Here is a 6,000-nt window from a genome sequence, read left to right on the forward strand (position 1 = left end):
TAAGGACTGAGCCCTTTTTCACCTTAAGGACTGAGCCCTTTTTCGCAATTCTGACCACCGTCACTTTACAAATTAATAACGCGAAAATGCTTTTACCGAATATTCTGATTCTGAGATTGTTTTTTCATGACATATTCTACTTTATTTTGGTGGTAAATTTTCGGCATTACTTGCATCCTTTTCTGGTGAAAAATCCCAAAACTTCATGAAAATGTTGTATTTTTCTAACTTTGAAGCTCTCTAATTGTAAGGAAAATGGATATTCCCAATACATTTTATTTTTATTCACAAATACTATATGTCCACTTTATGTTGGCATCATAAAATGGACGTATTTTTGCTTTATGAAAAAATTAGAGGGCTTCAAAGTAGAGCAGCAATTTTCAAAAATGTCATAAAAATTGCTAAATCTGAAGGGACAGATGTTACAGAACTACAACTCCCAGCATGCCTGGGCAGTCCAGGCATGCTGAGAGTTGTAGTTTGGCAACATCTGGAGGGCTACCGTTTGGGCACCACTATAACAGTGGTCTCCAAACTGTGACCCTCCAGATGTTGCAAAACTACAACTCCCAGCATGCCCAGACAGCCTTTGGCTGTCTGGGCATGCTGGGAGTTGCAGTTTGGCCTTCCTAGTGGTTGCCACAGTAAAGATCACATTACTTTCACTTTCATTCCCCCCACGTGGTTTCCCTACCTGCTCCTGTCCCCAGCGAAGATCGGGGGTCCCCAGGCATCTTCCCCTCCAGGTACCCGCCTCGATCTCCTCCCCATGTTCCCCTTGACATCCATGGGTGGGCAGAACGGGGGGTTGCCATGGCAACCCACTGTCCTGCTCTGCCATTGGTCAGAATCAGTTCTGACCAATGGCAGGGGATAGGAGGAGATCGCAGCACTGCAACCTCACTCCTAGCCCTCAGGATGATCGGGGCTGTCACTGACAGCTCCGATCATCCCTACTTTCCGGGTGATCGGGTCACCAGAGACCTGATCAGCCCGGAATAGCAGAAAATCGCATGTCTGAATTGACATGCGATTTTCTGCGATCGCTGACATGGGGGGGGTCTGAGACCCCCCTGGGCGATGTGTCGGGATGCCTGCTGAATGATTTCAGCAGGCATTCCGGTCCGGTCCCCAACCAGCTAGCTGCGGGGACCGGAATTCCCACGGGCGTATGCATACACCCCACGTCCTTAAGGACTCGGTATGCAGGGCGTATGCATATGCCCGGCGTCCTGAACAGGTTAAGTGTGACCAATGGCACCCCACCAGAGTCTCCCCCATAAAAGCCCTGGGAGGAGTCTCTTTGCTGAGGTGCAGTCGATCCTAAGAGTCTGGAGTCATAGGAGCCTCAAGTCAAGTCTGCAGCCACAAGCTACAAGTCTACAAGAAAGATAAAGTCACAGCTTAGTCGGTCTCCAGTCAAGTCAGTCACTGTCATCTATTGTTAAGTCAACGTGGCCTGCACTAAATTGTCCAAAACCACTGCAAGTCCCAGCAAGCCCTTAAGGTCTCTGAAGTCACTGGTCACCTCCGTGGGCCCGGCTATACTGTATAGACTGTACCATCTGTCACTCAGTAAAGCTACCGTTGTCCGTAATTTGGCCTCTGAGTCATTATTTCCCCCGTGCCTAGCCCAGGATCCAGCGGTATACCTTCAGGTGGTATTGAGGATAAACCTCGCCCTGGCGTCACAAATACAAGGTAATTCCATCTGCCCTGCATAACACCCCATACCACACAGGATTATGGACTCCTATCAGAAGGTAACTCTGTAACCGCAGTGCAGTCACTACAAGCCCTGGGGGGCAGTAGAGAGCAGCAGGACTGTGGACTCTTACCTGAAGGCAGCAGTGCAGCAGAGAGTTCACAGGACATGGCTCTGCAGGGCTTGCTGGGCTCTGTAGTGCAGGATCATACTGCCAGTGACTGCACTGATATGACTGTATGTGATTTATCTGATGATGTCTCTGCAGAGGGGAGCGCTTCACAGTCTGTGTGGGATCTGGGGTCAGGTCCACCATTAATTCAGCCTTCAGAGGCTTGTGACCCCCAGAGTATAGAGGTTGATGGTGGGGAGGGGGCTGTACAGTCTGATGCACAACACTTCCCCCCTTTAGTTACACAAGTGTCAGACCCCCATACTGCTGCTCTCTCTATAGGTTCAGGATATATAGTAGTTATACACCTCCCCTACAGCTCTATCTGTATACTGCTGCTATCTCTATAGGTTCAGAATATAGAGTAGTTATACACCTCCCCTCCAGCTCTATCTGTATACTGCTGCTATCTCTATAGGTTCAGAATATAGAGTAGTTATACACCTCCCCTCCAGCTCTATCTGTATACTACTGCTCTCTCTATAGGTTCAGGATATATAGTAGTTATACACCTCCCCTCCAGCTCTATCTGTATACTGCTTCTATCTCTGTAGGTTCAGGATATATAGTAGTTATACATCTCACCTCCAGCTCTATCTGTATACTGCTTCTATCTCTGTAGGATCAGGATATATAGTAGTTATACACCTCCCCCCAGCTCTATCTGTTTACTGCTTCTATCTCTGTAGGTTCAGGATATATAGTAGTTATACACCTCACCTCCAGCTCTATCTGTATACTGCTTCTATCTCTGTAGGATCAGGATATATAGTAGTTATACACCTCCCCTCCAGCTCTATCTGTATACTACTGCTCTCTCTATAGGTTCAGGATATATAGTAGTTATACACCTCCCCTACAGCTCTATCTGTATACTACTGCTCTCTCTATAGGTTCAGGATATATAGTAGTTATATACCTCCCCTCCAGCTCTATCTGTATACTGCTTCTATCTCTGTAGGTTCAGGATATATAGTAGTTATACACCTCCCCTCCAGCTCTATCTGTATACTGCTTCTATCTCTGTAGGTTCAGGATATATAGTAGTTATACACCTCCCCTCCAGCTCTATCTGTATACTGCTTCTATCTCTGTAGGTTCAGGATATATAGTAGTTATATACCTCCCTTCCAGCTCTATCTGTATACTGCTGCTATCTCTGTAGGTTCAGGATATATAGTAGTTATACACCTCTCCTCCAGCTCTATCTGTATACTGCTGCTATCTCTGTAGGTTCAGGATATATAGTAGTTATACACCTCTCCTCCAGCTCTATCTGTATACTGCTGCTATCTCTGTAGGTTCAGGATATATAGTAGTTATACACCTTCCCATCCAGGATCAGGATAGACAAACAGGATAATAGAGAGGAACTGACGCTTTTCGGGTGCAGTGCTCCTTTAGTTGTACACTACGGGTGCGCTGCACCTGATACATGTCATTGCCGAGCTGGATCTTTTCCTCATTCCTATGGTTAAGTGTTGTTCTGCACTGTCCGGCCTGTGGAGGATGAGCTGGTTTGCTGTTTATATACACGTTGGCAGAAAATGTGTAATTTTTTATAGCGATTTTGGAAAATTGCAGCAAACGACGACCAACACGGCAGTAACAACTTGCCAAAAATACTGTAAAAATCCAGCATTGGGTATTGTGTACACCAGTGGTCTTCAACCTGCGGACCTCCAGATGTTGCAAAACTACAACTTCCAGCATGCCCGGACAGCCGTTGGCTGTCCGGGCATGCTGGGAGTTGTAGTTTTGCAACATCTGGAGGTCCGCAGGTTGAAGACCACTGGTGTACACTTTATAGTCTTCATAAAACAACTCAATTGTACATATATAGCCTATTGCATCATGGCAATATTTATCTTAAAAAAAAAAACGCTTTAAAACTGACCTCAACCCACTTATCAGTCTCAGCATTTTAGGCTTCTGGTTGCTGGCGTCTATCCAGGTAAATAGGTTGGTGTCATTAGGTAAATTGCAGTGATGAGACTCCACCCCATCTTTCTGCAAACCATAGGCCTCATGAGGAATTTAGGCAGCACTGGGCAATCATTGCTGTTCTAAAATAAAAGCAGTATGGCTGAAAACTCACGCCTGGCACATCAGCTAAAACAGGTAAGCACAAGACATGCACAAGAACCACTACTGTACGCTCTAATAATAGCCTAAGCTGCACTGTATAAGCAAAAATAAATACATAAGTAAATAAATAAGTAAATTAATGAATAAGTAAATAAATATGTAAATAAATTAAGTAAATAAATAAATAAGTAAATAAATACATAAATAAGTAAATAAATTAAGTAAATAAATAAATAAGTAAATAAATACATAAATAAGTAAATAAATTAAGTAAATAAATAAATAAGTAAATAAATAAATAAGTAAATAAATACATAAATAAGTAAATAAATTAAGTAAATAAATAAATTAATTAATACAAATTAAAAATCCCGGCGTGCTTCTTTAAAGGGGTACTCCGGTGAAAACCTTTTTTCTTTTAAATCAACTGGTGACAGAAAGTTAAACATATTTGTAAATTACTTCTATTAAAAAATCTTAATCCTTCCAGTACTTATTCGCTGCTGAATGCTACAGAGGAAATTCCTTTATTTTTGGAACACTGATGACATCACGAGCACAGTGCTCTCTGCTGACATCTCTGTCCATTTTAGCAACCGTGCATAGCAGATGTATGCTAAGGGCAGCATGGTGGCTCAGTGGTTAGCATTGCTGCCTTGCAGTGCTAGGGCCTTGGGTTCAAATCCCACTAAGAACAACAATAAATAAATAAAGACTTATTATTATTATTATAATAACTTCAGCAGAGAGCACTGTGTTCGTGATGTCATCAGAGAGCATTCCAAAAAGAAAAGAATTTCCTCTGTAGTATTCAGCAGCTAATAAGTACAGGAAGGATTAAGATTTTTTAATAGAAGTAATTTACAAATCTGTTTAAAAGAAAAAATGTTTTCACCGGAGTACCCCTTTAAGCTTTCTTAAGGTGGATGCAGGTCACATGACACTATCTAATCATTATCATTAATATAATTTTGTGCCTATACTTTTCCAAGATGGCCACCGATACATTGCCTCGGCCTTGTTCAATACATTTCCATCAGCGCGCTGCTGCTGTGACCAACTTATTCAGGGGCCAAGGAGGTTGTGACCTCTCTAATGGCTGCCATTTTTATTCGCCACCCAGCTTTCCCGGGAACGGGCATGGCTCTAACGAATGGCTTTTATCTCACGTATTATATGTTGCGAGATCTCGTTTCCATGGATATAGAGTGGTCAGTGCCAATGTTTCCGTCAGGAAGCTCTGCGCGCAAGACGTGTCACGTGTGCCTCTCTGCAGAGAGTGAAGTGTGACGGCACCTATGTAATCTGGCATCTGCCATCCCGCAGACATCACCAGGGTCTGGGCGCCGACGAGTTTTGCAGCCAACCTGGCATCGGCTTTGTTCTCGGAAATAGCATTTGTTGTTCTGGTGTAAAAAAAAAAAAACACAAATATTATTCCAATTCCTCCCAGCCTTAAGACTGACGATCAACAAACAAACAGAGAGGGGGCGACCGGCTTATCGGCGGCGGGGTAACTGCCTGGCACGGAGACGGTTAAAGTCAATATGGCTGCGCTGTAAAAATCCATGTTTTGGCTTTTTTTGTTATATTTTTAAACTTTTTGAAAAAAAAATTGCAGGAAAATTCCTAGGAACACTTGTTAACGGTTCATATGGCGATTCGGATCTTTTGTGCGCCCATTTATATAATCATACCTTAAATCGTCCTGATCCCAGGGGAGGGGCCGCCGCCAATGATGGGCCGCACAAACAATCCAATGATTAGTGATTAAACGTGATTAAACCAAGGTCACCATTGGTTATGGGGGCAGCGTTGGCCCATGGAAAAGGGCCTTAAAGGGGTACACTGGTGGAAAATATATATATATATATATATTTATTTTTTTTTAATCAACTGGTGCCAGAAAGTTAAACAGATTTGTAAATGACTTCTATTAAAAAATCTTTACCCTTCCAGTACTTTTTAGTAGCTGTATGCTACAGAGGAAATTCTTTTCTTTTTGAATTACTTTTTTGTCATGTCCATAGTG

This window comes from Hyla sarda, chromosome 1 (assembly GCF_029499605.1).
Source record: "Hyla sarda isolate aHylSar1 chromosome 1, aHylSar1.hap1, whole genome shotgun sequence".
NCBI lineage: Eukaryota > Metazoa > Chordata > Amphibia > Anura > Hylidae > Hyla > Hyla sarda.